Source organism: Sturnira hondurensis, unplaced genomic scaffold, assembly GCF_014824575.4.
Source record: "Sturnira hondurensis isolate 20B ecotype Veracruz unplaced genomic scaffold, ASM1482457v3 Scaffold0013559, whole genome shotgun sequence".
Classification (NCBI taxonomy): Eukaryota; Metazoa; Chordata; class Mammalia; order Chiroptera; family Phyllostomidae; genus Sturnira; species Sturnira hondurensis.
Genome location: NW_028086190.1, coordinates 7,347,522 through 7,369,108, shown reverse-complemented (window position 1 = coordinate 7,369,108; position 21,587 = coordinate 7,347,522). Strand labels below are relative to the sequence as shown.

General features: G+C 40.7%; 1 protein-coding gene and 1 long non-coding RNA gene across 3 annotated transcripts in view; one reads left to right on the top strand and one right to left on the bottom strand.

Annotated features, from left to right (window-relative positions):
- MPDZ (multiple PDZ domain crumbs cell polarity complex component) overlaps nt 1-15,014 on the bottom strand; it is a 166,855-nt gene extending 151,841 nt beyond the window's left edge. For both annotated transcript variants that reach the window (XM_037061962.1, XM_037061963.1), the window contains exon 1: nt 14,732-15,014. The gene's annotated coding sequence lies outside the window, so the exon portion shown is untranslated. The remainder of the gene's footprint in view (nt 1-14,731) is intronic.
- LOC118998032 (uncharacterized) lies at nt 14,200-17,695 on the top strand. Its single transcript, XR_005068794.1, has 3 exons — nt 14,200-14,450; nt 17,293-17,463; nt 17,585-17,695. It is a non-coding gene; the product is annotated as an uncharacterized LOC118998032 (long non-coding RNA).
- The last annotated feature ends 3,892 nt before the right edge of the window (nt 17,696-21,587 follow it).

Sequence of the window (21,587 nt, the reverse complement as noted above, 5' to 3'; positions counted from 1 at the left end):
AAACAATCCAATCTCCTATTGCATCAAGAAAAATAAAATACATAGAGATAATTTTTTAAATTTTATTTATTTATCTTTAGAGGAGAAGGGAAGGAGAAAGGGAGAGAAATATCAATGTATGGTTGCCTCTGATGCGTCCCCTGCTGGGAACTGGCCTGCAACCCAGGCATGTGCCCTGACTAGGAATCAAAATGCAATCGTCTGGTTTGCAGGCTGGTGCTCAATCCACTGAGCTACACCAGCCAGGGCCTCACAGAGATAAATTTAACCAAGGTAGTAAAAGAACTGTGCTTAGACAATTATTAGACACTGAAGAAAGAAACTGAAATTATACAAATTAATGGACGCATATACTGTGCTCACAGATAGGAAAAACTAACATTAAAATGTCATACTACCCAAAACTATCTATAGATTTAATGCAATTTCTACCAAAATCCAATGGCAATTTTCACAGAACTACAACAAATAATCCAAAAATTTGTAAGAAACCACAAAAGACCCCAAATAGCCACAGAAATCCTCCCCCCCCCACACACACACACAAAAAAAAACCAAAATCGGATGTATCACACTGCCTGATAGCAAACTTTACTCCAAGGTTATAATAAACAGAATATGGAACTGACATAAAAACTGACACATAGTTCAATAAAACAACAGACAGCCCCCAAATAAATCCACACCTTTATATTTAATTCATCTATGACAAAGGCTCCAAGGACATATAATAGGCTAAAAACAGTTTATTCAGTGAACAGTGTTGGGAAAACTGGATTGATACATATGAAAAAATAAAACTAGATCATCTTCTTATACCCTATACAAGAATAAATTCAAAATGGTTAAAGACTTAAAAGTAAGATTCAAACCAAAAGACCCTTAAAAGAAAACAAAGGCAGTTGTATTTTTGACATTTCTCTCAGAAATATTTTTTCTGATGTATCTCCCCAAGCAAAGCAAACAAAAGAAAAAAATAAACAAATGGGACTACATCAAAGTTAGAAGATTTTTCACAGCAAAGGAAACAATCAACAAAACAAAAAGACAACCTACTCAATGGGAGAATATATTTGACAGTGATACATCCAATAAGGGGTTAATATCCAAAACTTAAATAACTCATATAACTCAACACCACAAAAAATCCAATTAAAAAATGGGCAAAGGACCTGAATAGACATTTCTCCAAAGAGGACATACAGATGGTTAATAGGTACATAAGGAGATGCTCAATGTCACTAATCATCAGTAAATGCAAATCGAAACCACAATGAGATACAACCTCATATCCATTAAAATGGCTATCATCAGTAAATCAACAAACAACGAGTGTTGGCGAGGATGTGGAGAAAAGGGAACCCCCATACCCTGTTAGTGGGAATACAGATTGGTGCTGCCATTAGGAAAAACACTGTGGAGTTTCAACCAAAAATTAAAAATGGAACTGCCTTATGACCCAGCAATTTCACTTGTGAATATTTATCTGAGGAAACCCAAAACACTAATTCAAAAGAATATATGCACCCCTGTGTTCACTGCAGTGTTATTTACAATAGCCAAGGTCTGGAAGCTACCCAAGTGCCCATCGGTGAATAACAAAAGTGTTACATTTACACAATGGAATATTACTCAGTCACACAAAAAACATCATTTGGGACAGCAGGATGAACCTAGAAGGTATTATGCTGGGTGAAATAAATCTGTGAGAGAAAGACAAATACCATATGATTCCACTTACACCTGGAAGCTAAGGACAAAAATAAATAAGCAAAATGGAAACATGGGGGTTGGGTGCTCGGTGAAAACAATGAAGGAATTAAGGAGTATAAATTGCAAGTCACAAAATAATCACAAGGATGTAAAGTGCAGCATAGGGAATATAGTTAATAGTATTGTAATACCTATGTAAGGTGCAAAGTGGGTACTTGAAATATCAGGGGCACCAGTCTGCAAACCACATAGTGGTTAGACCAGTTTATCTAACCACTATGCAATCACATGAACCTAATACAAAGTAATATTAAATGTAAACTGTAACTGAAAAACAGTTTTAAAAAAGAACACACCGCCATTTTACTAGTTGTGAGATGCTGGGAAAGTCGCTGAACTTCTCTGAGAGGCTACTGTAAAGTGGGCCTTAGCGATAACACGACACCTAAGTGCTTGGAAGTAACAGGCACACAAAAGCTATCGCTGTCATTATTTTGCCCTCTGGTGATGTCTAGATGCTAATCTCTCCCCTTCGCTGTTTCCAATTTGCTGTCAGGTTAACCATGTTTATTAAATAAGTAACTCCTTAAAACAAATAAAATTTGACCATTTCTGATCTGGGACTTGCAAACTGTACCACGTTTTACCTATGCACTAAATAGAGAATGTGGCTTTCGAACAGCTCCTTTTCCATTGCCAAAAACCACACGTACTTTTTCATTACTGAGGAACCTCAAAGTCACCCTTACAATACTTCAAAGGGGTAGAAATGAAGTCAGTAATTGCAAATTCCAAAATTCAGTTGGCAAAAAAACGGACACTTAAAGGTGTTGCCTACCAGAAAAGACAGATGGGGAGGGAATAGGTTTGATGTACGGCAAGATCCAGATAAACAAACAGGGGAGGAAAGGCGGGAGAAATAATGAGGTGAGGAAGCTCAAAGGGAGAAGAGATAAAAACATGGAGTGGCAGCAAGATAATTTAGAAAGTCTGAAAAAATTCCTTAGCATCCACCAGCCTCACAGGAGTGGGAACCAGGTGCCACCGGAGGTTGCAGAGGCACAGGCAGACCTGAATCACCTCCCACCAAAGCGAAATCTGGCCTCACTCAGAAAGTGAGAAATGCTGAAGCATTAAGTATTATTATTAACAACAGTATTAGCAACAGAATGGTTAAATACTCTTTCCTAACTTTAAGAAAATCAACAGGAAAACAATGATATAAATGTATTCATATAACACATTTAAAAAAAACTCCACTGCATTACTTCCGCAAGTTTTAACTGGGCACTTCCATCTCCCCAGGCATGGGCATAAGGAGATTCAGCACAAAGACACTAGCACAGGAGCTTTCCACACTCATTTAAAGAATTCTGCACTTTTATCTAATTTTGAATTTGTAATTTTGATTTTTTAGGTAAGAAGACCATCCCAAATTCTATAAACTATACCCCCCCCCAAATCTGCACCTGTCTATATCTGAAGCATATGACAAAGCAGAATAAGAACAAGTATCTAACTTCTGAGCTCTGAATCTAGGGGAAAACAGTAATTACACTGTAACATGATGCGGAAATCCTGAGTCCAGAGGAATTCAGTGCTGTCACCATGAGTCAGAAGAACTGGGAGGAAACCTGGCAGGTAATCACCCTGAAGGGTGCACAGTTGGGAGAGTGTGGGGAAGAGCCACGCGCGGTAAAGGCACTTCGTGCTAAGGGAAGATGTTTGCCAAAGCAGTGAAACCATAAAGAACACAGAACTTAGTGACACTGCTCCTGCTGTACGGGGCTACCAAACTAGACAGAAGCTAGAAAGGCAATGTTTCCACTCTCATCGGGACTTTGCCTGGAAGCAAAGTGTTTAGACACAGTAGCGAGTGGAGGAGGGATTACTAAAATTTATATTCTGGAAAAACAATTCAGGCAAAAGGCCAAGTAATTCACCAAAGAGAAAAAAAAACTAATGATAATGCAACCCAATGTTAAGTTGTTAAAACACCTCAATCGGAAAAAAAAAATGTAAGCCTAACTTAAGGCAGTGGCAAGGAAAAAGGAAGGAAATATACTTATTAGAAAATCAAAACTATTCAACGGCCACTAGAAATACGTTGAGGATAGGTAGAACGAGTGAGGGACAGCAACAGATGTTGACTGTCAATGTTTCTAATTTTGGAAACTAAAAACATTGGGAGACCCTTAACTTAAAGAACCACTGCAGAAATAGGAATGTCACCTGTTTTCAGAAGGAGTGGGGAAATGTATTCCTTTCAGACACAGAGCTTGAAATGCCTTTGGAAAATAGGAATTATTAGAATTTAAGTTCCACGAGGGTAGTCATTTTTGTTGTTGGCTCCTTACCTGGCCCCCAAAGGGTTGCATCCCAAGCATCGGAAATAGTGGCTGGCCCAGAGTCGGCACTCAATCAATATTTGTTAGCAGAATGAGTCAATTACCTCTGTGGATCTAAGGAGAAAAGAATTTGGAAGTAGAAAAGCAGAGAATCACTAGCTTCTAGGTGTTGCTGAAGTTAAAGCAGATTTGATTTATCAGAAAGAAGGTAGAGCTGAACAAGAGGGGTGAACTGAGGTAGGGAACACTGGCAAACACGAACATTCAAAGATATACAGGGTCCGGCAGAAGTAACGCCTGAGGGAGTGTGGTTGGGAGGGTAATAATAGGGGTGTCATAATTTATAGTTTCAATTTGAACATTTTACCTAAAATATCCTATGGCATGCTTGAGTGCAATGTTATTATGTTACAGAAATACGTACTTATGATTTTGAAAGATTTTGTAATTAAAAAGCGGTATTTGTGCCAGATCCTGTATATTAAATGAAAACCAGAATTATCTTGCAGAGGGTGGGCCCCTTGTAGTACAGGCTTTCCCCACTACGTGAGTGTTCCAGGAACCCATCTATTACCAGTGTACCAGCTGGCATTGTTGTTAAGAGGCTGTGTTCTGCTCGAATGAATTTTTTTTGAAGACCCTTTCAATGCATTCACTCATTTCATGATGGGTTATCTGTGACCACTCCTGCCCACACCATGTGGATTGTTCAGCAGTTTTTGAGAAAAAATGGCATGTCCCCCATGTCCCACCTTCCCCTATTCACCTGATTTCACCCTGGAAGACTTTTTTGTGTACCCCTGGATGAAAAAATTTCTCAAAGGGCGACATTTTGACGATGTGGAAGAGGTGAAACAAAAAAACGCCAGAAGCACTAAAAGGCATCAAAATCAACAAGTTCAAAAACTGATTTGAGAAATGGAAAAAACATCTTGATAGGTGTGAAATTTAAACATATAAGAATAAAACCACAATTTTTATAAAGAAATTCTGATTTTGGGAGTTTCCCCCTTGTATTTTAGAATTATTTCAGTGGCAGAATGAGTTAGAAATAAAGACCCTTCGTGTTTGATCACACCAAGAATCACCTTCAAAAGCACTCAACACAAGGCCAGGAAAAGTGTTACTGTCTGGCTGACATTGAGTAAGGCCTACTTGACCTCGCTTTGGTTCCTGTACCAGCCTGAAAACAAATTGCATATGGAAGATTACCTTAATAAGATCAAATTAAATACATGAGATAAAATATCTTAAATAGATTTCACATAATTACCTAGAAGGTGAATTAAAAATCCCAGTAGAATAAAAAACATACTAACAAGTTCCGAGATGAAACAAAGTCTATGTATATGGAGAGAGAGACTGTATCTTAAATATATAAAATTGGCCATAATCCTCTCTTATTCGCTAAATAAAACATTATCACACTAAATCAAAACATTCTCCTTTGGATCGTCTGTTGAAGAACTATGCATCTACCCAAGAAATTAAAATTTGTCTGCAATTATAAAAGCAATGTTTCTCATAACCGTACTAAAGAACTACTAACTGCTGACTAGGAAAACCCTCTATTCTTCTGTCAGCAAAGAGGTACCACTGTCACGGTCTAAGTCAACTGACAATCCTGTCAGTTGGTGACAGTCTGCAGTGCTGAGAACATACTCAGCAAAAGTTATCAACCTACAGCAAGCTGGCGAGACCCCAAGTAGTCCGGACATGGGAAAACTACCTAAGGAAAACCAAGTTAATATGAACCTACCTGAACACAAACCTTAGCTGTATAAGATAAACAAGTGTGGATCAATTCAATCCCCTTATCACTAATTCACAGATAAATACAACAGGCTGCACTATTAAGTTACCATCTGTAATTCCATAGGACTCGCTAGGGCCATCTTGACAATTGGTATTTTCTCTCTGAAAACATTTTAAAAGGTCTTATTCCCTTCTGATAAACATGACTATTTGCTTCTTAATTAACTTACCTACTATTCATTAACTACATTAACTGTATTTTACTATGTTACTCATAGGGCCAAACATTAATAAGATTTTAAACCAACTTTTTAATTTTCCAGACGGCATATCTGCGTGAAATGTTGTTTTGGATTTGCCACTTAATTTTAATTAAGTGAGGAGGAAGTAGAGACAAACATATAAAAAATGTTTGGCCCAAACATGACCCAAAAAGTAACCCAAAAAGTCTGAATGATTCCATCCAGAATATTGTGTTTTCATAATATAATGCTTATCTCTGCTTCAATTCTCCGTATGTTTAAGGGTCTTAACTGTAACATATACTTACTGTGTGGCAATTATTTGGATAATTCAGATACCAAATTAGTCCTCTAACCAATTCACTATATGACTGTCACATAAATTTGTTATAAGCAGTGACAGATAAATCAACCAAAACAAAGTATGAAAAATAAGCCAGTCAGGAGCATCAGGCAAGCCTTTGGGAAAACAAAGCTTTGGGCTCAGTACTGAGACCGACTATGGTGGACATATACTCTTCACAAGACAGTATACAAAAGTTTTCAAAAAGCCTCAGTACTTATGACACTTTTTTAACTTAACCACTTGATACATTTAAAGATTAGAAAATTTTAAATCTCTACATTTTACAACCACCAGTAGGTTTTTAAAAAAAATATGACTTAACATAGTTTAAAACTTCAAGTAACATTAAATAAGGGAATTTAAATTTTGTTTATCCAAAAGGGGTTCAAATTTGAGAGGCCTAGAAAATACTGTCAAACACAGAAGAAGTCTGACACACAGAGTTAACACCAAGAACAAACACCCTGCAAGACACTGGACAAAGCACAAAAGAATCCCAAATTATGTAAAAAATTCCTGAATGATATATCAATACAGTGACCTAGTGCTCAGAGATAAATAGTAATAAAAGGTGAATACAGGCAACATGGGTAAGTCCCAAAATAGAGAGAAAGAAGCCCAACTAAAGACAGAACATACTGTATGGTCCTATTTATTTAAAGCCCTAGAGAATGTGAACTAATTTATAAGGACGGAAAGCAGAGCAAACCAGAGTTTACTCGGAGATGGGGAGGAGGGGAGGCTGCAAAGAGCTAAGCGGGGGCATGTGGAAACTTTGAGAGTGATGGGTATGTTCGGTCTTGACTGTGCAGAAGGTTTGGCACAGGCCACAGTTCCACAAAGTGTATACTTCCCATATGGGCAGTTTATCGTATGGCAGTTATAAAGTATACCTCAATAAAATAATTAAACAATCCCTTCCTCTAACTTGAGAAGAGAGTGAAGCCAGAATGCCCCGAGTTCAACACCCAACAGATGTCCAGTGAACCTAATGGAGCCAGCCAGGGAGAGACAATCCAGGCCCAGGGGCTCTTTCTTCTTTTGTTTTTTTTACCTCGAAACAGATCTACAAATATTGGGTTGGCCATAAAGGTTGTTTGTTTTTTTTCTGTAAGATGGCTCTAGTAGTGGTTAGTGGTCTTTAACTTCATTCAAAACAAATTTGTTAGACTGTATCGTGACAGCCGTCATATCAGCGTGCATTTAAAAGAAATCTTACCAAAACTGGTAAATTTTTGTATAGCCATTTTTATACTGAAGACGGAGAAAAATTAGCAGCATTTTCGGCATACCATGCTTTACTATTTCAAGAAAGGGAAAAATGTAACTAACACACACACACACACAAAAGATTTCTACAGTGTATGGAGAAGATGCCATGACTGATCAAATGTGTCAGAAGTGGTTTGCGAAGTTCGGTGCTGGCGATTTCTCACTGGACGATGCTCCACGGTCAGGCAGAGCAACTGAGGTTGACAGCGATCAAATTGAGACATTAATTGAGAACAATCGATGTTGCACCACACAGAGATAGCCAACATACTCAAAATATCCAAGTCAATAAAGTTACTAGTAAAAATGTAAAATGTGTCTTTTATTTTACAAAAAAAAAAATCTAAACAAACTTTCTGGCCATCCCAATCTTTTGTGACCTACCCTGATCCAATATATACAGTCAACAGATTATTTCAGAATAAAGAAGCATTCAATGTTGCACTTGTCTAAATGGGAAAAGAATGACTACTTATTACTCCAAGGATACCCGTAAATGTAGTAAGAAACGGGCGGGATAAAAAGACAGGCCAAACTCCAACTCCACTGAACCATACAGTGGAGGCCTGTCCAAGACCTTCAGTAGGAAACAAATGTCTCCCTGAGGCAGACTTCTCACTTGACTAATGAGAATAAAACACCCATGGAAGGGTGGGAGGCGGGGAGACACCTAGCCTAAAGTTGTATGATCTTTATCCAGTAGTACCCTACACAAACACTGTTAAGGGGGCCTAGCAAAGTTTAAGAAAACGTGGGCGTACCTTGTATAGATCGCATAGTATCTTTTACATTGTAGAATAATATTTTTAACTTTATTATTCTATCATCGTGGTTTTGTTAGATTAGTTATGTTGTACGAGCAGAGTATTTTCTGCATCCAGTTCCCTGGAGCAGGGCATGCCAGGGACTACCCAATTACATCCGTCGAAGTTATTCCAAACCTCATTATACATCAATGTCACAAATAACTTTACACAGACATCGCGATTTAGAAATGCACTCTCCACTGGTGTCCTGTGTACCACAGGGCAGAGTGAAGAGACATTGGTTCAAATACATGCTACCAAAGAGATGGATATTTAACTATCTCAGATCCTATTTCCTCACTGAGAAAAAGAGCAATCAATGAAATCTATTGATCAGCATCTCTACCTATGTGTTTGTTGTATCAGAATAATTGAAGCATCCTCAGTTCACAAATATGTGGGGTTTTTGTGGGGGCATGGGGTTGTACCTCAGTAATCGAATTACGGGTAAATGTTATGTTTCTTTGAGCTAGACTATATTTCCTAAATAAAGGGTGAAGCAAAAATAGGTCCACAATTGTGAGTATGTGAAACACAGAATTTATTCTTGTATTATTTATTAATCATTGTATTATTTTCCATAAGAAAAGCTATCAACTTACTTTTGTTTCATTTTGTAGTTTTAAAAATATGCTTTTTTTATCATGAAAAAGTTACTAAAGAAATAATTATCTTACATATTTTACTATAACTAGCTTTAAAATACAAGCAATACAGTAAATGGTAAAGTACCTCACAACACACTCAAACTATCGACATTAAATCATCAGCACAACCTAAATAAGTTTTTCTTTTTATTTAAAGATATTACTTATTTATCTTTAAAAGGGAAGGGAAAGAGAAAGGGAGATAAATATCAATGACTCGTTGCCTCTCATGAGTCCCCTGCTGGGAACTGGCCTGCAACCCAGGCATGTGCCCTGACTGGGAATCGAACCTCGATCCTCTAGTTCACAGACCCATGCTCAACCCACTGAGATACACCAGCCAGGGCTTAAATAAGTTTTTCCTTAAGACTTTTTTCTTCCTTTTTTTTTTTTGCTTTTTTTCTTACAAGTGTTTCCTTTTCACTTGCCCTTGTGCATTTATCTATAGCACCTTAGATCTGGAGGAACAGAGTGTTTTACAACAAAATAACAATGTTTTTCATAGATATAAATAAAACTACAAGACGGATGAAGATATGGATTCCCCAGACCAAACTTAACCATCACAGGCAAGGAGAAAAGCAGCAAGAACTTCAGTCTCTTTTTGCTTTCCTTTTTTAACTGAACTGGCCAAATTTGGAAGAACTGCTTTAATATTATCATTTCAATATTTTAAAAAGTTTTCATTATTTCATGAAATTGTATCTGTATTATTTTTAAAGGTTTTATTTTTCCCCAAAAGGAAAGACTTCTGGGGGATAAAGATTATGCCAAATATTTGCCCACAAAATATGCATAGGATACGCATGTAGTCTTTAGATTAATGTACTTTAAAGAATAAAAAATACTGCTTTAATTAAACTCCAAAACCATCATGAGATGTTTATAACACTCACATTTCAGCTTTCAAAGGTAACATACTACTTATTTTCAGGAGATGAAAGAAATATTCTTAAGAAATGCAATGCTTTTACGAAACATTTCAGAAGAAAACGAAGGCTCTGTCTACAAAAAGGAAGGGCCAATTCCCCAGGAAACACCAGGAGAAAGAAAACAAGTGGCCACGGGCCAAAGTAAAATACCTTTTCCTCAAAGAGCAGTTTCCCTTTAATCACAAACATCAAATTACACAGTAACACTTAGTTATATCCCCGCAATCGCCTCCTACATAACCCGCCCCCTACGCTGAGCCAGTCCATTTGAGGTCTCACCAGTGTGCAGCCTGTAGTCTGTAAGCACCATATGGTCTCCGTAAGAACCCTACTGCGGGCTGACTTATGCCTCCAACCCCCAAACTTGTATGTTGAAGTCCTAACCTCCAGTACCTCAGAATATGAGTGTATTTAGGGGTAGAGCCTTTAAAGAGGTATCTAAAGTTAAAAGAGGTCATTGGCGTGGCCCCCAACCTAATATGACTGGTGTCCTCATAAAAGATTAGGACACGGATATGCACAGATGGAAGGCCATGTGAAGACAAAAGGACACACGGCTATCTACGAGATGCCATCTACAAGTCGTCAGCAAACAATTCTATGTTGATGTCTAATTTTCTTTGAATCCCTGTAACTTTTACTACATGCAAAATCTTTTTTCTTTCCTGTGTCTATTTTTGCAACTAAGACTGTGAGTTTCTAGAGCAGTATATTGATTTTGTTTTCTCCCCAGTGCCTAGCCCAATGCAACATGCCTCCTAATCCATCTACCACTATCTACTAAATGAGTAACTGCCTCAGATCTCCGAAAACACTTTGCAGGAAGGCTATGGATTACTGAACATTGGCCTCCTTTATCTAACGGTAGTTCCTTACCTCATTTTCATTTGCCCGTATGTAGCCCCACTATAATTATTTAATCTCGGCATATCAGCTTTCCCTACTAAATGTAATTTTCCAACTATATTTATATCGATGCTGTCCTATGAATGACACTAATTTACAATACAAAAATAATACCTTTCTTGTTATGAGTATGGAGTTAATATTGTATACAATGATGTAACTACATCAAATAAATTCCTAGTTTAGGCCAAATGTGTTTTTCAGATACAACTGTTTGGGAAATATAATGATAATACAAGATTCTGTCACGCACATGGACCATCAAGCAGTTCTGAATTCTACAGGAAGTTGTCTGTCTCTTTACTTTAAAGTACAGTATCTTTACTGGCAGATGAGTTGTTACTACAGTATACATGGCGGCATTTCCGGCCCAATATATCAACTTGGCCTCAAGATATTTTATGAAAGCCAGAACACTTTGTCTATGTTACACATACAAAATGGAGCCAACCTGTGTAAGTCATCACAAAACAGTCAAGTCTATGATGTCAGACTTGGGGTGTAATCTGCAGAGATTAATCTGAGAACAATTCTGAAAGATAAACTCAGGCAGTTATCTTCCAGGTAAATTCATTGTTACATGCCAGCTTCTAAGTCCCTCATCTTAACTCTAGACAATGGGTTCACTTCTTTATTTGTAAGCAAAGCCTTCCCACCCAGCAGCTAAAGGCCTGCATCAATACAAAACTACATACATTTCAAGCATTTCTATGAACCTGTTCTGAGCACCCATAACTTGCAGAGATACAATGAACTATGGAAACGGCCTCTAGTCCGTCACAATATATGTGCATTTAAAAGGTATCTAACTGCAATGACATCTTTAAGGGCCAAACAGAGCTATGTCTACATGATAGCAATCTCAAGCAAAATAAAAACTGACATCTATCTAGTCAGGCTTAGGACATAAAAGGAAGTGTGTTAAAGGGAGGTGGAAGAACAAACACTACAGGAATACTGAGGGAGCCCAGGGATGATACACATGGGACTGATCTATTAGTGATAAGTGAGATAAACTCCACCAGTTTTTTGTTTGTTTTAGCAAATGAGGTAGAAAAGAGGCACCGGCAAGAGTCAAGAGGATTCCCCAAACTAGCTTTGTCTAAGTGAGAGCAAGCCTGCAGAAAGGAACCCATCACAGGGCCTAACCCCTCCCTCTCTTTACCCAAATAAACAAAACTGTCGTCTTCAAACCTGCTCAGGCAACAGAACTGCTCAAAAGTCACTGGAACTTGCTGTAGAACACCTGGAAATACAGCTATGTTAACTCTAAAATAATAGACATATTTCTACTAGTCAGAATCTCTAGTTTATTCTACATTCTAACAGAGAAAGATACCAAAAGTCTAAGAAAAAAATGAGAGTGAAACTTGGAAATGAGAAAATCCAACACATTTATTTAATTTGCCTATCTCCTGGGGAAAGTGTGCCAGTTGTGGGGGCACCGCAGAAACAGGGCCTGAAAGGCAATGAAATGAAACAATGCACCCATGACGAAAGGGAGTATTAAAGCAATGCCTTTAAAGTCTGGCTTTGGCTGGCAACTTTTTCCGTTCAGAGTAACACAGTAAACATTTCAGACTTCAAAGGCTGTACATCTCTATCTCAACCATGCAACTACTCAACTCCGCCCCTCACTGTGCAAGCAAGTAGCCATGCACAGTGTAAGAACGAGACACACACAACAGGAGTAAGTGTGGCTATGCTCCAATAGAACTTTAATATGGACACTGAAATTTGATTTTGGTATAATTTTCATGTATAAAATAGTCTTTTCTTTCAACAATTTAATAATGTACAAACCATTCCTAGCTCCTAAACATTAGCGAAAAATACCAGTGCAGTAGACAGATTTGGCCTATGGCCCTTAGATTTACAGACTTCTGTTTCAAAAGACCTCAAGTTTGTTCTGAGCAGGGACAGAGCCCAATCTAGACAGATCCTCTCATTTGTAAACTTGTCCATTAACAGCATGCAGGGGTACCCCAGGCAAGATTATCCCCACTGCCCTCGAAGTCTTCACTCTTCCCTCTGGCAAGGCAGAGCTTCCCTCCAGAGCTCTGCACTGCATTAAAAGAACTTCAAGTTTTGTTGGATTTTTAAATGCAAGTGTATCCCTGGCTAGTGTGGCTCAGTGGATTGAGCCCTGGCCTATGAATCAAAGGGTCTCTGGTTTGAGTCCCAGTCAGGGCACATGCCTGGGCAGCAAGCCAGGTCCCCAGTTGGGGACATAAGAAGCGACCACACATTGATGTTTCTCTCCCACTCTTTCTCCTTCCCTTCCCCTTTGTAAAAGTAAATAAATAAAATCTTAAACAAGTGAAAAACAAATGCAACTGTATACTTAAATTCTACCATTTGATAAGCACACACATTACAAATGTAGACGGTTCGACCCTAACAAAAAGTTCATTATAGATATCTACGACAAAGTTCTACACGTAAAAACTCCCAAGCCCCAAATCATCACCGTATCAGTTTTTCCTATCAGGTGTTATTTATTTTGTAAAATGTAACCTAAATGAGGAATGTCTGCGGAAACACAAAAGGGATGGCTACACTACAGCTGTCCACCAAAGCTGGATGACAGACCACTTTTCAGATTCTTCCCCTCTCAACATCAAAAGAAAATGGAGGGGTTTCCTTTTTAGCTGGGGAAGTTATGGTCATCTAACCTTCTGATGATACCTATGAAACCCTAGTCGCCACCCGCATCCGCCCCACCAAGGCACACAACGCCCCTGCCCGGGTCCTTCCCAGAGTGACTTCAGCAGCCCCACCCGCAGAGATGGATGGAGATACCCCGCAACGCCCAACTCCCCTGGCCACAGTGCAGCGGCAGCCACCTCCCGCCATCCCCTGGCCCCTCCTCTCCTCCGCAGACCCAGCTTCAATTTCTAAGTGATCTATCTACAGGAAAGAAGAGCCCGACTTCCGTGCCTCTGCAAAGAACGCAAACAAAAATTTACACCATCACCACCGCCAACACACACACACAGCTCCCCTGGACACAAAGCTTTTTCAAACAGCGATTTCCCAGGAACATCCGGCATCCCGGGGCAGCGAAATCGCACACAAAAGCAGCCCATCGGCTCGGGGGCGGGGGGAGAAAACGGGAGGCCCAGGCAAAACGGGGTACCAACAGCAGCAGCACATAAAAACGCACAGGCGCCGGGGGGGGGGGGGGGGGGGGGGGNGGGCGTGGGGGCGGGTACCAATTAGCGGCGCGATCTGGGCCCTACGCAGCCTGGGACATGGGGGTACACCAGTGTGGGGACGTTTCTCCCCACCCCCTACCCACCCTGCACGGCCTGGCACAGCGTAGCCTTGGAGGGGGCATCCGGCCTGAGGCGCGTCCACGGCAGCGCAGAGCAACAGGCTCCGGAGCCTGCAAGCAACCAGCCCACGCGCCAGGCCCGGGTCCCCGTTCCTGGCATGACGCCCTTCCAGACGAAGGAAAGGAAAACTTTCGAGCCACTCCAAGTAAGCAGAAACAAGGGGTTGGGGGAGGGGAGGATGAAACGTCTTGGAATAACGTTCGCGGGCCCTGCGGGGAGCAGACGAAAGAAACTTCCAGACCGCATCCTTTAAAAAGCCAGAGGAACAGCAGCGGCTCCCCGGGCTTCGCGGGGTGGGGCCGGCACACCCGTCAGCCGGCCGCCCGCGCGCGGAGTCCCGGGTACCCGCGCACCCCGGCCGGCCGGCGCGCGGGTAAGACGCGGGAGCGCGCCCCGGCCTCCCGGCCCGTCCCCGGCGCCGCTTACCCGGCCCGCGGCAGCTGCCCCGCGCGGGGACGAACTGGGGCAGAGGCTGGGGAGCCGGGGTTTCCAGGGACTCGGAGAGCCTGGCCTCGCCCACGTTCTCTCTCTTCTCTCCTCGACTAACGGCCCGTCGAGGAGCTTCGGCATAAACGCGTAGACACACTCACGCGCAACCGAGAAACTTAATCCCCCGCGGCCGGACGCCAACCTCGCGCTCCGCCGTGCCCCCTCCCCCCCGCGCGCGCCGCACTTGCGCCAACAGAGGCTGCGGAGGCGGCGGCGGGGCCCGGGCTGCCCGAGCTGCGTGACGCCTGCGGCCGGCGGGGCGGGCGCGCCTCCGCCAATCAGGGGGCGCTACCCTGCCCGCGGTCCAGGGCTTTAAACTGGCTCCGGGGCGCTGGTCCTGGCTTGTGGGCCGCGGACTCTGTGGGACAATCGGGGGGAAATGCAGAGCGACCCGTTAAATAAAGGAATCGTTATTTTGGACACATTGGTCCCATGCAATGTTGGTGACATAGTTATACTAAAAAATATTTTTCGTCGTGTCTATGAAATTTGAATTTAATTGGGCGTCCTCGATTTTAAGTAGCTAAATCGATTGGTCCATGGGAACTAGCAGCCTCCATTTCTAGTTATAGGGTCTTAAACATTTTTTAATATGTGGACTGCCCTGTGGATGCCCCATGAGAAACTTACTCAAGTGGTGTGGAATGGCGATGAGAAGCACTTAAACGAGGAGGCATAGGGGTGGGGCGAGGGAGTGGAGCTAACAATCTTACTTTCTAAGTTACTGTTAACAAATCACTGTTCATTCTTAAACATATGATCCAATTAAAAGATAAAATAAACGTGGAGGAAGGGTTCAGAATTACATGGTGCTGGGAAAAATACTTATTTCTATTTTGTGCCATTTAGGATTGTCTTTCCTTAAGGGGGTGGGGGGGGATAAATGTTGATGGATGGAGGCTTGATTTGGAGTGATTATTATAGCACTGCACACCTGAATCCTATACAATTTTATTAATCAATATCAACCCAATAAATTCAAGTAAATAATAAATAGGCATTAAAAAGATTGTCTTTCTTATACTCTCAATTTCTGAATTCCAGTAATCTTTTCTGTGGAAGAAAATTGCTCTTTTTCTTGGTACATAATCCTGATATCAGAGTATACATCAAAGAATACTCAGAAGTCCAATTTAAAACAAAAGAACTTATTTTAATATTCTGAATAAAAATTCTATTTTCTTTGTCAGACATATTTTGTTTTGTCTGTTAAAACTACTTGTATTTCTCCACTAACCAAATATTTGAAAGGAAACACAGTTTAAAATATATACAAGACTTTAGAGAGACACTGATTTGAGCTGCTCTTTAAGTTAAATTTTTAATTACATTTTTCCCATTACCATTTGACCCCCTTATATCTACCTTCCCACATTGCAATCACTGGATATTGACAGAAAGCTGCAAAATATATCATTTGCCTGTAAATGATGGGGGGGTTCAGTGAAGTGAACCCAGTGTCCTGGGTGGACACTATGCCATCAACCACAAGGCCTCTTGTGCTTTCACAAACGTGAGCAGTGCAGATATGCCCCCTGGGGAAATGAAAACACTGACTAGGTTGCCTCAGAGGCTATGGATCTGCGCCGCCTCTGGGTCATTTGCAAATGAAAGTGAAGTTAGGATGAAAGGGAGTTAGGAAAACCCATTCCCTTGAATTTTCAACACATCTCGAAAAATTCTATCAGCATTCTCAAGTACCCGGTTCTTAAAAACATTTGCTCCACATAACTTTTGTGGTTTTGCCATAGAGTTATCTCAAAGCATCCCATTTGGAGAATTCCAATGATTCCTCCTCTTTGAATAGCAAAGCACTTAAAAATCAAGTTTTCTTGAACCAGGGAGAGAACCTTTCTCCCCAGTTTATTTTTCTCCTGCTTCCACCTTTCCTCCCCTCTCCGTCAAGTCTCAAGTTCTTGAAATCAACCAAATGCATCTGGCTTTCTACCAAAATCACTGCACTGGAAGGGCTCTTACTAGGGACACCCATGAACACCCACTACTGAAATCCAGTGCATATGTTTCTCTGTTCACATTGCTTGTCCTCTCAGAAGCACTCATAATGGTTAGTTGAACATTCTCTTCAGAAGCACACCCCCACCAATTCCACGCAATCACGCTTTCAGTTTTGCTCCTTCCTTTTACTTAGGGAAGATGTGTGGGACCTGAACTTATACAATTTGGGTCCCTGCTCTAAGAAAAAAAAAGATATCTATCTTTTGGAAATTTTACAAAAATATATGATCATGGAAACATATGTCTAGGGCTCCTCCCAGGCAAGAAGAGGTCGACCCAGAATCTTAAGCTTTGCTCGTTTCAAAGTAGGTGTGCTTCTGTCATCCAGTCACTCACTCTTCAGTCTTTACGAGCTTTCCTCCTCTCCCTAAACTTTATGTGCTGGAATTCCTTAAGGGAGAGACCCTCTTTTCTAAGTTCATTTTCACCTGTAGCTTATCATCTATTGATCAAAGATTTCAAAGTTGTTATCTTCAATCCAGGCTTCACCCTATATCTGAGTGTTTATTCAGCGTCCCTGTGTGCCTATCTCAAACCTACATTATTCCACCTGGAACCATGGTGTTTCTACTCGGGCTTGGTCATCTATCACAGTTCAATGACTCAGTGAATGGCACTGCTGTGGACATCACTTCACAACTCGGACAAATAAGGTAAAACCCATGTGACACACTCTCATTGTATCCTATACTTTTGCTTCACAGTATTCATCCTACTTTGTAATTGAATACTTAGTTTTGTAATTACTTATGCTGTGTCTCTTTTCCCCCTTAGACCATCAACTCCATGTAAACAGGTACCAAGTCACACTTTCATCCTCAGACCCTAGCAAAATGCTTTGCACCCAATTATCTGTTCAAATAATGTCTGTTTAAAAGATCCATCCTGGCACTTCCAACTTAATCCATCAAGATACAGAGAACAATTCTAGTTGCCTCCCAAGTACACAGTATTTGCTCTAACAACCGGTCACCTAGAGGTGGACAGCAGGCAGTCCCTCACAGCTGCATGTGACTGAGAGCTCCAGGGTCAGCACTGTACGAACAGAATCCTTTCCCAAGGACAAAGTGACCCTTGGGGTATGCTGATTGTGGGACAATAAACTATTTCCATACATTTACCAGCCATGACTCTTGTTACTAATGCTTCATGTAAGTGCAAACTAGATGGCATGTGCGCATCTCCTTCTGCCTAATTTATAATGATACGCAGTTTTAATTTATTACAGTTTGCAAAGATTTTTCTATTCTATCTGCTGGTTCCAACTGGCCTCTAATTTCTCAAATGAAAGAAAGGAGTTTGGTTTTTTTTTCAGTTCAATATTATTAGAAAAAAGTGTACACAATCGTTAACTTTTTTCCTCCATGAAAAACATTTAAGATTTTTTAAAAGGTGAAGAAGACAAAGGAAAATATTAGGATAATGAATATATATGTGTCGAGGAGAAAACTATTAGGAGGGAATGGCTAAGGAAGAATCTGAGGCATGATAAAAATGTAAAATTATATCTCATTTGAGAACTTGTAGAGGTATCAGTCTCTATTCATACAACAAACTGTTTATAGAAGAATAAAGACACTGGAACCTACGTTGTGTGTGATTGGGTCTCATCTCTATAAGTGAGAAAGAAAGGGCGCCAGGAGGTCATGACCATCTGACCTTAAATTCCTTTCCTTTTGACCCCACAGAATTCTAGCACAGTGAGGAAACCATGGGAGAAAGCATCGGGACCAGGTTACATTAGGGGTGGAACACACCCAAACAGTGTTCCAGAAACTGTGACTCCAGTTAGTGCAAGCTGGTTAGAATGCCATTCTGAAGTCTCTCTCCTCCGTGCTATGGGGGCATAAGTCTGTTTTCCAAACAAAGTCAAGACAAATCAGACATAATGATAAGTGGAAAGAGCTTGCTCCAGTTACCCAGTATCTTTTTGGTAATACCCATACTTGTGATGGCAAAATATAATAGAGGTAAGAAACTGAGTTTTGAGACCACCACTGTGTCCCTGGATTACATATCACCTGAACTTCACCCCATCTCTTATATTTTCATTTATATGAAACAATAAACCTCCTTTATTTCTTAAAGTAGTTTGAATTGGGTTTTATATGTAACTAAAATAATTCAGACTCATGTTATATACATCTTAGGCCATCCACAGTGAGCTAGACAGGTGCTTTTAAGTTTGAACACATGAGATTACTTCAGTGGGAGTTTGTTAAAGAATAATTAAAAGTATAATGAAGACAGTGTTTCCAGAGGTAAAACACACTGGAAAATGTGACATGTTTCTGGTTATATCGTAAGCACACAGAGAGCAATGGAAGGTCATTTCAGAGGATGCACCTTCAGAGACCAGGTTTACTTAGAATCTTTGCAATTCTACCATAATTATGACTCAGTGTATCTGTCCCTATTTATCTTCCTTTCCTTCTGCTTTTAACAATATTTGTTTAAATTGGCTCCTAGAAAGTCTGGTGATTCTTAATGTTTTGTAATATTTAATAATTAGGCAATAAACAGCTTTAGAGTCTGTTTGCACCAGACAGTTTGTGGACTTAATGTGCTTTACTTGTGAGGGTGCAGTATTACTCAGGAGCCTGTAAAATTCAGGATAAGGAAATCTTTGCTCAGTTCTATTTGATGTGTTTAGAAAGGACGTAGCTGGGTGTATGTCTGAGAAACAGGCACCCGTCTTCAAGGAGTTCTGTATGGAAGTGCTGTGTGTGTGTATTTGTGTCTGTATGCATGTATGTGTTGTTGGTCCTGATGGCAATGTTGATTGTTCCAATTCTTGGGTTTGGCACCTGACATTTTATTTCCACTCTCCATTGTACCTGGTATTTCAGTGTTCTCAGCTTCTTTAATAGGAAAATCCCTTCCCTGCAGCTATAGTCAAGAACCTAGGACAGTGCTTCTCAAACTGAGAAGGGTCAGGTATTTTTTTGTTTTTGATTTCCAATGTATCACTGACCAATGAACTTAAAATGAATTACTAGAAAGATGAGTACATATTTGGATATTGTATCAATGATAACTGGCTGTAAAGATCTTTAAGAAAAATGTTTGTTTTTCTGTGCACCAGGCTATGGAAGACACTTTGAGGAGAAATTCTCCAGGGCCTTGTTCCCAAATATCGTCCATACATCAGACATATGGGCATTGCCTGGGAGGTTATTAGGACATGGAATTTCAAATATCACCCCAGACTACTGAATCAGAATGTTCATTTCAACCAGGTTCCCAGATGCACATTAACGTTCTTTGGGAGTCCCCACTCTTTCCTCTGTGTTTTGTCGTCTAGGAATGTGCTGCTCCGTCTCTACCTGGAACGTTTTTCTCTTCAGAGCTTTCGATGGCTGGCACTTCCCATTCGGGTCACTGATCAAACGTCACCTCTGTAGAGAAGGTTTCTCTGGCCCTCCAGCAAAAGTAATGGCCCCTCCATGTCATTTTACCCTGTATTATTTTCTTTACAGTGTTTATCACTTTCTAAAATTATGATTGTCCCCTCCCGGTCTCTCACCCCCACCTAGAATGGAAGCTCAATGAGAGCAGAGATCTTGTCTCATTTCCTGTCCTTCACCCTGTGAGAGCACAGGGCTGGGTAGACGGGAGGCACTGCCCACAGCACTGTCTACACTCCATTTCTGGTTATTTAAGGACTTCTGCTCACTCCTGGCTCCGACTGCCTAAGTGCTTCTCTTTATTGCTTTCTCTGTGTGTCTTTCTGAATTTGTAATAAAAACCAACCTAAACTGACTCATAAAAAGAAAGGATGCTGGCTTATGTAACTAAAAAAGTCCAGAGCTAATGCAGTGATCAGTCGTGGTTTAGGGCTCTGGCCCCATATTGCTGGGCTTTCTTCCAGCTCTGCCCATCTCCATGGGTCCGTGTCCTGTCCAGGGTAGTGCACAGATACCCACAGATGTTCCAACTCTCGTGTTCGCACAGAATGCTGTCCAGAGACTATCAATTGCAGTTGATCTCTTTTAAAGAGTAAGTAAATTTCTGTTTTACCAACCTCCTGCAATATTGCTCCAATATTCCTTAGACTGAATTGGATCATATGTTCTAAAAACATACACACAGAGAGAGTTGTAAAATTACCAACGATAAAATGTACAGATCAAGTATGCAGATTAAGTATGCAGTACAGCAACTTTTGACAATCGTATGTATCCACATAGACACCAAACAAACCAAGAGGTAGGATATTTCCATCACCCCCAGAAAGTTGCCTTGTGTCCCTTCCAGTCGGTTGGGTGAATAACAATGCTTTGCCAACCCATACTGAAGTTAGAAGCAAAAGGAATGATCAGGAACACTGATCCTGTCTTTATTTACAGTGTTAATACTTTATTCATCATTTGTATTTGTTTTGCTCATTTAAAAATTATTGCACTAAAATATTATTTATTTTGATTATTGGGTGTTTGTTTGTGTACCCCCACCTTAAATTTTGCCCTCACGGTGAATGCCACGCTCACCTCAGTCTTCTCTCCCTATTTGCAGCTGTGTCATCGATGACTCCCTCCCTCTGTCTCTTTGCCTCTCTGACTTCTGCCAATGGCCTCTGCACAGACAGCCTCAGAACTGCTGATCTTCTTACATGGCAGCTGAAGGCTCCCAGAGCAAGTGTCTAAGAGAAGCCAGCAGGCCAGCTGCAGCTCCTGTCTGATTTAGCCTTGAAAGTCACCTGGGGCAACTTCTGCCATATTTCACTTATCCTGGCAGTAACAGATGATCAGACATAAGGACAGCTGATGCAGACTCT